Raw genomic sequence first — 12,069 nt, 5'->3', positions numbered from 1 at the left:
GACATTAAAGACCAGTGCATTCTCTTCGAGTAATAATGATGCGATGTTGGAAAAAAGTTTAGACCTGATTGAAGAACGGAGGGAAAGCGCGATGGTTCGGCTAGCTTACTACCAGCGCAAACTCAAGCAGTGCTACGATAGCAATGTGAGGATGAGGCCGTTAGCCATAGGCGACCTGGTGCTGAGAAAGGTCCTGGGGGCCACTAAGAATCCAAGCTGGGAAAAACTGGGACCCAATTGGGAGGGACCGTATCGAATTACTTCTGTAGCTGGAATAGGGGCTTATTATCTAGAGGATCTAGACGAAAAACCTGTACTCCATCCTTGGAATGTAAATAATCTCAGAAGGTATTATTATTAGTAAAGAAGTTTTAATTCAAATATTCTCTTTTAACTTACGTCAAATATGCATTCTATGAGTCCCGCATCCTGTCATATCATACTGAATTGTTAAACAGAAACTAAGTTATGCCGGGTCCTCGGATCGCAAACTTAGTGGAAATTAACATCCTATCATACTGAATTGTTAAACAGAAACTAAGTTATGCCGGGTCCTCGGATCGCAAATTTAGTGGAAATTAACATCCTATCATACTGAATTGTTAAACAGAAACTGAGTTATGCCGGGTCCTCGGATCGCAAACTTAGTGGAAATTAACATCCTATCATACTGAATTGTTAAACAGAAACTGAGTTATGCCGGGTCCTTGGATCGCAAATTTAGTGGAAATTAACATCCTATCATTCATACTGAATTGTTAAACAGAAACTGAGTTATGCCAGGTCCTTGGATCGCAAACTTGGTGGAAATTAACATCCTATCATTCATACTGAATTGTTAAACAGAAACTGAGTTATGCCAGGTCCTTGGATCGCAAAATTAGTGGAAATTAACATCCTATCATTCATACTGAATTGTTAAACAGAAACTGAGTTATGCCAGGTCCTTGGATCGCAAACTTAGTGGAAATTAACATCCTATCATTCATACTTAATTGTTAAACAGAAACTGAGTTATGCCAAGTCCCTGGATCGCAAACTTAGTGGAAATTAACATCCTGTCATTCATACTGAATTGCTAAACAGAAACTATGTTATGTCAAATCCTTAGACCACTAATTCGGTAGAAACTTACCTGCTAAGTTGTGCATTGAATTATTAAATGGCAGAAAGAGTGGTGATGAGTTTTCTAAATCATAATCTTAGTAAAAGTAATGCCCTATGAACATTCGTTAAGGAGTCAGAAAGAGAGAGCTTCGAATACAAGATTGGCGTACAATAAAAGAGGCGTCTGAAATGAATCCATCCAAAATTACAACGACAAAGTAAGTAAGTGTAAAGATAACTTAGAACCATCAGAATGATAAGAAAGTAAGCGAGAAAGTCCTCTACTAAGTGTCTAAATTACAATTACAAAGCAGTTTCCATCTTTTTACTTCTTGATGATGCCCCCAGCCGATTGAACTGTGGAGTCCAATTCTAGTTGAAAACCCTGTGAGACCGTATATGTCTTCGAAGCAGTGGTGGATTTGTTTGGAGAAGCTCCTGGAGGGGAGTTGCGAGGTAAAACCTCCTCGCTGGGGTTAATAGCTGGGGCTGGAGTATCAGCTTGGTGTGGTTGAGGAGCTGAGGAGCGTATCGCTTCGGGGTAATATACGCTCTCTGGCTTACGTAGTTTAGATGAGGCTTCAACCCCAGCACGGTTAAGAGCCTCGCTCCAGGTTCTCGCACAGAAGATGCGGCAAACCTCCGGAACTTCGGCTCTTAACGCTTTCTCAGTTTCAGCTATCCCGATTTCGTAGCCCCTCTGCTCGGCTTCACCCATTGCCTTCTCAGACTCGATTTTTGCTTTCTCGGCTTGTTCTTTAAGCTTTTCGGCTCTCTCCCTTAACCTCTGAGTTTCTTCTAGATGCTTCTTAAGAACAAGAACTTGCTCCTGAGTTTTCTTCAGCTCAGCATTCGCCTCGCGCAGAAGCTTGGCCTGTTCCTCAGCCTGCTTCTGGTAGCCTTCTGATGACGATTCAGCACTCTTGCGAGCTTCTTCCTCGACTTGTAGCTTTTTCCTTACGACGGTTAGATCCTGTTCAGATTTGGACAAGGTTTGAACAGCCATTACCCTTCTTTTCCTTTCACCATCTAACTGGATGGAACAAGTATTGAGCATCTCATCTAGCTTGAAGGTATTTTGGATTATCTGTAAAAAATAAAAAGGGGGGAGGGGGTGAGTTAGTGTTATAGTTAATGAAAAGTGCGCATTAGTAAGTAACAGTCACAGAATGAAGCAGTATAAAAGATAGCTTCTCACCATGCCCAAATATCGTTTATTGTCAAGGATGAGTTGATTCTTCCTCACATTCTTTAGCTCAGCCATATCCTTTGGGAGCAATAAGGCCTCCTCTATGGCCGAGGCCACATGACACCCTATGCCGCCGTTATAATCCCTTACAGAGGCATCGTCTCGCAGGGGTTCCCCACCAAGCATAGGAACTGGCAGCCACGCTTGTGAATCGAGATGTGGGGAATCGGATTTCTCTTGGCCCCGCATAGAGGGCTGTCTGGTTTTCTGCTGCTTTGCCGCTCGTTGGACATCCTCCTCTCGAGTGGGACGGGATTTGCTCGCATCTGCCACCCCCTTACCTTTCTGCTCTCTGCGCTTCTCTGGCTCGGCAGTGCTTGGCGGTGCTGTTTGCGGAGATGATTGAGAAGGGTGGCGGGGGACTAGAGGAGGAGACCTGGCTGGAAGAGATGAAACCTGGGATGGTACTGTTGGGGCAGGTGCAGACTTTCCCTGTTGACCTCCTATCAGCTCCATTAGGCTTTTTTGGGTATCCTTTTTACCCCCATCTCGTCAGAACTTTCCTCGGGGTTTGAGGGCTGATCGAAAATCTCAAAATCGTCCGTGGATTCCGATACTGTTACAACGGTTTGCTTGCTTGTTTCCCTTTTCCTTCTCCTATTGGTCCCCTTTTTCTTGAGGGAAGGTGAGGGTGAAGAAAGCCCTGCTGAGACGCTGGCCACGGAAAGAGGTTCTGTGAGAGGTGTGTGTTCGGGAAGTGGAATACCCTCAGGAACGATGAATCCTTCGTAGGCAACACTGACACGGCGAAGCCGAGGATCGCGTGCCCTAATCACGCACTTCGGCGCCTGAAAGCCAAAAGAAAGGGGGGTATATCCGAGAATTAAATGTGCTGCTCGTAGTTGACCATCAGCCTCGTTCACGTATATTTCAACTCTCAATAATCTGTCTAGGCTCGCTTTATTGACCAATCTGAGATTGGGTTTCGTGTAGCGTCTATCTGCAAGACCGTTGATTTTAAAGTTAAAAGTTGTGAGACGCGAAAATAATAAAGGTGATTAAAATGTGATCATGAGCTAAGTAGCATAGGTCTATAACTTCGCACCCACCTGGCGTTCCCTCCACTGTCGGGCAAGATAGACCATCATGCCATTCCCCAGAAAAAATGAGGAAATCTTCTTTTAGGTGCTTATTTGAAGTAGGGAGGCACTGAATCAACCTTACTTCAGGATATCTCGACTTGAGATAATAGTCCTGGTCAGCTAGGCGGTGAAGGCTGTACACCCAATTCACGTCGTGATGGGATAGATTTAGACCCATTCTCTGATTCAGAGCGTCTATACTTCCCAGAATCCTAAACATATTGGGAGCGCATTGGGTGGGGGATAGCCTAAAGAAATTAAGGTAACCCCTAGTGATACTACCCATAGGGATGGTCATCCCTCCTTCAATAAAGGCAATCATGGGGATAACCACTTCCCCAGTTTGCCTGGCGTTAACCCACTCCCCTTGGGCCGCATACCTCATCCCTACCGTTGGTGGGATATTGTACTTCATGCAGAAGTTTCTAATACCCTCCTCGGAGTCAACGAGACACCGAAAGGGATTCCTCTGTTTCCCCATTTTTTCTAAAGAAACTTAGTAAAAAAAAAAAAACTTTTTGATTTTGAATAAAAATGGTAAAAGTTTCGAGAGGACTTACAGGTTCAAAGGAAGGACCTTGGACAACGTACGATTATTTGTAGTCGCCAGGAGAACAGTGAAGACAGGAAGAAGGCAGGTTCAGTGTATAGGCCTTGGAACCGCGTAACCATTAAGGGTAAGGTACAGGTTTAATTTGGGAACACCTTTATAGTCATGTGAAGATTGTGAGCGGCGAAATTCCCGCTCACAAAACAAGAGAAACCCCCTACCGTTTGATTTGAATCTAACCGTCGAACGTGGGAGACAGGGGAGTTGTCAGAATTTAATGCTGCCAAAATCGGGGCGCTGAAGCGTCAGGGGCATGCCCCGAAACGCGCACAGGTGCAGGCTCATGACGTCAAAACCCACCTTTTCTCCTGAAGAGTCGAAAAGTAGGATTTTGAGGGGCTATTGTGGGGATCATTCGGTTGATAGGCCCATAGGATTCAGAATTGGTTGAGGATTGTTGGGCCAGTGGCCCATCCGGGGCCGTATACCCGTCCGAGGACGTCATGCTCCTCGGCAGTATGCGTCCGAGGACGATCAGGACGTGGTCTCACCGCGATCAGATCTCAGAATTAGGTCATCTCAAAGGGTAGAGTAGCCGACTAAAGATGAAAGAGATAAGGCAAACAAATATCTGAAACTATAGCTGCCTCCGCATTAATGACCTCTCAACCAACTCTCTGGCCGCATTAATGTGGAGGTGATACCTGAGCAGTAGGGAAGCAGCCTTACAGCTGCCCATAGGAAGTTCCAGGAGATGCCAGATGGGACAGAAAGAAATCTCCCGGACACAATCTACACGTGTTCGGCGAGGATGGATCGCGAAGGGGAGTATATAAACTAAACGAAGAACATGAAGAAGGGGATCGAGAAAAAAGAGGAACACACATAAAACTGAAGAGAAAGAAGTAAGAAGGAGGAGAGAGAGAGTAACACTAGGGACTTAAGAAAAAAACGTTGATTATACCAACGAAAAAGAAGGAAAACCTTGTATGGGTTTGAGAGAAAATCTTGAAGGTAGATACCACAGTTAACCTAGCTCTTTACACCCACGCTCTACAAATCATATTGTCTGGGCCTTTTACGTACGAACCCAATACTGTTTAGGTTCGTCACCAAATCGTGTCCTTACAAAACTAAAATAGTATTTTACTCAAAATATATATATATATATATATATATATGTATATGAACAATGAAATCAAATAAAATAATGAACAGGTCACTAATTCAATTTCAACTTTCAATCCATTGACTTGGTCAATATCCTTCATGAATAGAACTTAAGTTTAAATACTAAGGTTCCGTTTGGATACCGTTTATTTTGTTGAAAATTAAAAATATTGTAGTAAAATAATTTTTAAATGTGTAAATAGTATCGCGAGACTCATTTTTAATGAAAGTTTTGTTAAAAAAAAGGTTCGTGGGTCCCGTGAACAATGCATGGGACCCATTGGAAAAGCACTTTGTATCTGAAATGCACTTCTCCAAAAAAAAAAAAAAAAGGAACGCAAAACGTAGACGCTGAGCTGTAGACATAATCCAAACGCGTATTGAGTTCTTTTCATTGACCTCGTCACTTATTATCAAGGGGGAAAAAATCCCGGTGGTTTATATGTGTGTGTGTGTGTTTGTTCATAATCAATTGATGGTTATGGGTCCAAACTCAAGTCAAGAAAGAAACTGACATATTTGTTATTTATAAATTAGGCTTTTTAATGGGGTGGCTCTTTTCTTTTTCTTTTTCTTTTTTTATCTAAAGACAAAAAAAAAAAAAAAATCAAAACCAAAACCAATAAATAAATAAATAAAGAAGAAGAAGAAGAAGAAAATCCTCTTACTCTCTTGGGAAAAAGAAAAAAAAAGACGGACAAAAATTCCTCAAATAGTGTTGAATTTTTTATAGTAAAAAGTATTATTTAGTTGTCATTTTATGTTTGAAAGTAGATTTTATGTGTCAAGAGCTTTTAAGTGTTTCCAACAAAAAAATCCAAAGTTTGGATCACCCCTCCTCTAATTATCGAATTATTAAAAAAAAAAAAAGGTAGACTTTATATGCACACTAAGTGAGTAATTAGAGAAATTCTCGAAAAAAAAAAAGAAAAAAAAAGAAAAAGAAAAAAGAGTGAGTAATTAAGGGTGAAACTTTTTTTTGGAGAAGAAATTAAGGGTGAGGCTGATATGTGTTTGCTAGAGTAAGTTTATGGTAACTTGGATGTTTCTAGGTAACAATACTCATCTTGAGGTTACCAATGTACATATTGTATAATACTAACGTAAAAATGATGGGTTTTCAAAAGTTTAACATTATAGGAAGGAGAGAGGAAAAAAAAAACAATGCTTTCATTTAACTGTTATTATCAGTTTTTTTTTTTTTAATATTTAGTTATGATACATATTTAAATATAAATTAATAAATAAAAACTGAATCAAATCATTTATTTAAAGAATATCAAACATAATGCATAGAAAGAAAGTCAAAATAAATATATATAAAAATAAAAATAAAACCTTCCGTTTTCTTAATTTTATAAGCAAATTGATGCCTCTAAATTTAAAAGAAATTATAATAGGATCATTTAGACTTAACAGTGTCATGTAATTTAGAAGATAAAATTTTACCATTTGCTTCTATCGACATCAAACAATAATATTATCAATTGAAAATCAAAAGGTATTCCGTACATTCTCGATAGATCTCTCATCTAACATTGTTGCAAGAGTATTTAATTTTAATTTAGTTATTGACACAATTTTCTTTTTCACAATTTATTGAGATGATATATTGTGTGGGGCTATAAACAAGCCGAGTTGATTCAATATTAAAAGTTCAAGCTTGTTTATTCAATTTTATTTTGAACACAAGTCAAGCTTGAGTTTACCACCAAACAAAATTACAATTCAAACTTGATTCATTTTGTAAGGACTCAGTTCGTGACGACCTCGAAATAGTGTTGGGTTCGCACGTAAAAAGGCCCAAACAATATCATTTGTAGAGCATGGGTTTGAAAGGCTAGGCCTTGGTCACTGATCAGTGGTTAACCATGGTGTTCATACAAAAGTAAGCCAGGTTTGCTTCGAGGAGTCTTTCTCCTCGATACGGTCTGGAAGGCTCTGGTTCTTGGCCTTTTTTCCAACCCCTTCCCCAGATTGCTTACTTCCCCTTTTATATTAGTTTGTATCCCTTATCCAACGTCCACGTGTAGGTTCGACTTTCTAGGACTGATACTTATCCCATCAGTCCATACCCAATGTGGTTAGGGGTGGTTGTAAAAACTGAAGAGCATGGTTCTGTCAGGTGCAGAGTATTCAATGGCAGTAATGGCAGCTTTCCCTTTGTCCTTGGTCGTCATACTGTCCAGTGATCCTTTCTCTATTAACATAGATATTTTAGGTTTTCCCCAAAACTGTTCCTATACCGTTCTTGCCATTTCTTTCAGGGGGACCTCGGATATGCCGAGGACAAAATCATCATCGGCTATGTCTCAAGACTACTTGGACTTTTATTACACGTCCTCGGCTATATCCCTCATCGGCTCGGGCCTTGGACCCCAATGTAAAAATGGGCCAGGGCCACAAATTATTGGGCCCCATAATAGCCCCTCAAAAACCTGCTGTCCGACATCTTAGTCGGAGATGAGGGTTTTGGTGATGCCAAGCCTTTATTACAGTTCGTTTAGCTCTGCCCTTCGTTAATGTTGGTGTCTCTTCATCTACTTAGGAAATGCGCCGGGTTACGAGACATTCGTCTAGATTTTTATACAGTGCGCTCCTGCCGTTTCAGAGTACGAGGCGCATCTTTAATAGATTTACATTATGAGGCCGATCAAATCTGACGGTTATAGATGACATTGGGGAGTTGAACAGACGCTATCTCGTTTGCAGATCTTCTTGGAAATCTATACGGATTAAATGCCACTGAACTTACCTTCCATATAAGAAGCCAGATGAGAGGGTATTCCCTTCGCATAAAGACCCTTTAACCTTTCTAAAGCCTTGAACCTCAAGTTGTGCTCAAAGTTTTCTTTATCAGCACAGTCAAAGCTTATAGTGTGACATGTCTGAGGTAGAAGCGGGAGTGAAGAGACCACATCCTTTCCAAAAGCACCATGTCCCTCCGAAACTTAAGATGGCTCGGTCAGGGCAGGGTTGACAGAGATTTAAGATACTTCTCATCCTCCCTTAGTCAAAATCCGAAACAGGAGCTAATCGCATCAAGCTTTTGGTACAATTGAGCTGGGGTTGCTCACCATCAGTACTACCTGCTCTCCTATGAGCATAGGTAATATGGCACCAGCGTGTTAGGAGTCAGGACTGACGCAGGGACTCAGTATCCCTGCTTCCTCCTCTCTTCCTTCACTGGTGCCTCCTTTTACCTCCACTTCTTCTTTCTCATCACCAGATCCATCCTGGTGCTTTACTTCTTCCTCTTCTTCTCCTCTTCCATCAAAGGGGGTCCTCCTCTCAATATGATTGCTACTGGAGCAGAGTTTAGAAAGACTTCTTGTTGTTGTTTGTTTTTTTTTAATTCTTGCCTTTGTAATTTGTTTCCTGTATAGGCTTGTTTAAGCCCTTCATTGTACGTTGTACTACTTCTTTATATTAATAAAAGTCAACATTGCTTTATTTTGTGTATTCTATCTTTTTTGCAATAGTTATGCCGTGAATAGATGTGCTATCATATGATTTCTTTTTATTTTTATATTTTAAACGATGCTTAAGGCAGACATCCATATTAAGAAAAAAGATATTACTCTGAGCTTATTGAAACTATCCTGCACAATTGTGCCGACCTGAAAAAATGATATCTAGGGCAGAAACCCTTATTAAGAAAAAGATATTATTCTGAGCTTATTGAAGTTATCCTGCACAATAATGCCGACTTGAAAAAACGATATCTAGGGCAGAAACCCTTATTAAGAAAAAGATATTATTCTGAGCTTATTGAAGTTATCTTGCACAATAGGGCTGACCTGAAAAAGGGTTGTATACCCCAAACTGACCGAGATGATGGCTGAATGCTCGGTGCTGTGCAGGAGGTAATCTTCCGAGGATATGTAACCCAAAATGAACTGCCCATACGAGTCGTCGAGTACTAAGGTGTTTCGCCATCTTCCTAATGATCTTCATAGCCTTAGCCTTTTATGGTATTCGGTCCGAGGATTGAGCGACTTAGAATTCTCCTTAAGTGGTTGGTTTTTCCATAGGTTTGAGTTCGAGGACCATGCAATATCTTGATTCTATCCAAAACTTAGCTTTCTTAAGTAGTTGGTTTCCCCATAGGTTTGGGTCCGAGGACCAGGCAATACCTTGGTTCTGTCCAAAACTTAGCTTTTTTAAGTAGTTGGTTTCCCCATAGGTTTGTGTCCGAAGACCATGCAATACCTTGATTCTGTCCAAAACTTAGTTTTTTTAAGCAGTTAGTTTCCCCATAGGTTTGAGTCCGAGGACCATGCAACACCTTGGTTTTGTCCAAAACTTAGTTTTTTTAAGCAGTTGGTTTCCCCATAGGTTTGAGTCCGAGGACCATGCAACACCTTGGTTCTGTCCAAAACTTAGCTTTTTGGTTTCCCCATAGGTTTGAGTCCGAGGACCGTGCAACACCTTGGTTCTGTCCAAAACTTAGCTTTTTTAAGCAGTTGGTTTCCCTATAGATCCGAGTCCGAGGACCATGCAATACCTTAGTTCTATCCAAAACTTAACTTTTTTAAGTAGTTGGTTTCCCTATAGATTTGAGTCCGAGGACCATGCAACACCTTAGTTCTGTCCAAAACTTAGCTTTTTTAAGCAGTTGGTTTCCCCATAAGTTTGAGTCCGAGAACCATGCAATACCTTGGTTCTGTCCAAAACTTAGCTTTTTTAAGTAGTTGGTTTCCCCATAAGTTTGAGTCCGAGGACCATGCAATACCTTGGTTCTGTCCAAAACTTAGCTTTTTTAAGTAGTTGGTTTCCCCATAGGTTTGGGTCCGAGGACCATGCAATACCTTAGTTCTGTCCAAAACTTGATTTTTAAGTAATTGGTTTCCCCATAGATTTGAGTCCGAGGACCATGCAATACCTTGGTTCTGTCTAAAACTTGATTTTTAAGTAATTGGTTTCCCCATAGGTTTGAGTCCGAGGACCATGCAATACCTTAATTCTGTCCAAAATTTGATTTTTAAGTAGTTGGGGGAATTAACCCCTCGGCTATGACATGGGACATTGGTTTAGGGGGATTAGCTCCTCGACCAAGCCCCTAGAACCATCCGCGCTACTGACACTTCGAAGCGTAGCCCCTATTAAAGAAACGTAGCCCCTAGTGGAACTTCATGCTAGGACACTACAACCGGCTGTTGGAAATGATGGGGGGACTTTCTCAACCCACCGCCTGTGCCAACACACAAGCCTTCCCACAGACGGCGCCAATTGTAAGGACTCAGTTCGTGACGACCTCTAAATAGTGTTGGGTTTGCACATAAAAAGGCCCAAACAATATCATTTGTAGAGTGTGGGTTTGAAAGGCTAGGCCTTGGTCACTAATCGGTGGTTAACCATGGTGTTCATACAAAAGTAAACCAGGTTCGCTTCGAGGAGTCTTTCTCCTCGATACGATCTGGGAGGCTCTGGTTCTTGGCCTTTTTCCCAGTCCCTTTCCCAGATTGCTTACTTCCCCTTTTATATTAGCTTGTATCTCTTATCCAACGTCCACGTGTAGGTTCGACTTTCTAGGACTGATACTTGTCCCATCAGTCCATACTCAAAGTGGTTGGAGGTGGTTGTAAAAGCTGAAGAGCATGGTTCTGTCAGGTGCAGAGTATTCAATGGCAGTAATGGAAACTTTCCCTTTGTCCTTGGTCGTCATACTATCCAGCGATCCTTTCTCTATTAACATAGATATTTTAGGTTTTTCCCAAAATTGTTCCTATACCGTTCTTGCCCTTTCTTTCAGGAGGACCTCGGATATGTCGAGGACAGAATCATCCTCGGCTATGTCTCAAGACTACTTGGACTTTTATTACACGTCCTCGGCTATATCCCTTCTCGGCTCGGGCCTTGGGCCCCAATGTAAAAATGGGCCAAGGCCACAAATTATTGGGCCCCACACATTTTATTGTCAAACAAGCTTGAACATGTTCACAAACTACTTGATTAACTTATTTATTTTTTATATTATTAAAATTATAATTATAATTTTTTATTCCTTCGCAAGTCAATGAATTTAATTTACAAATGGACTAATTATATTATCTATAAACTAGAAATAATAATTTGATATTATATAAACCTATTTACAAATTTACAAAATCCAATTTCAAGTCTATATAAATATATTTTTAGATAAGTATAAAATATAATTATATATAGTTAATTGAAACTCAATGTTTTTGAACATTTATTATGCTTAAACTTGACTTGTTTAATAGTTGAGCCTAAACTTAGATATAAACATAACTTGTTTTCTAAACAAATGAGCATAAATAAGTAAATTTCAAATCAACAACTTACCATTCTTTAGGGTGAGACCAAAGTTTTTCCCAAAAGTAAGACAAGACAAAATATTTGCATCCAGTCCCCCAGCTTTTCAAGCAAAAAGTCACGGAAGGTATTTTATCTTGTTCAAAAGTCCTTGAAAAATTCTATTACAAAGGTCTCTAAAAAGTGTGGCCTTTGTGTGTTTTATTTTGCGGTATCCGATCAACAAGTCTTCAAGTGGGGCTGATCTATTCAAATACTTTTTTTTAATAATTATTTTATTTGGTATGCAGAATAGACCATTATGTATAAAACCTGAGAAAATCCCCAAAACAAATAAAATCAAAGGGAATAACCATAAGATAGATTTTTAGAATACAATTTTCATACATAAGTCCTTTACATGTTAAAAACCCCTCTTTCATTTTTTTTTTTTTAAGTTAAATTACTAATTAGATTCTCTTATTATTAAATAAATTTCAATTTAATTGTTCAACTATTAGTATTGTCTAATTTAGCTCCTCAACTTTCAAAATTAAGTAAATTTGACCTTCTCTCTTTTTTAAATTTTAACAATTAGCTTATTTGATAAAAGAAGCACGTGTTCAAAGATTATTATGAATAGGGTGGTC

The sequence above is a fragment of the Quercus lobata genome, chromosome 2, assembly GCF_001633185.2.
Source record: "Quercus lobata isolate SW786 chromosome 2, ValleyOak3.0 Primary Assembly, whole genome shotgun sequence".
Lineage (NCBI taxonomy): Eukaryota > Viridiplantae > Streptophyta > Magnoliopsida > Fagales > Fagaceae > Quercus > Quercus lobata.
This window is presented reverse-complemented; position numbering follows the sequence as displayed.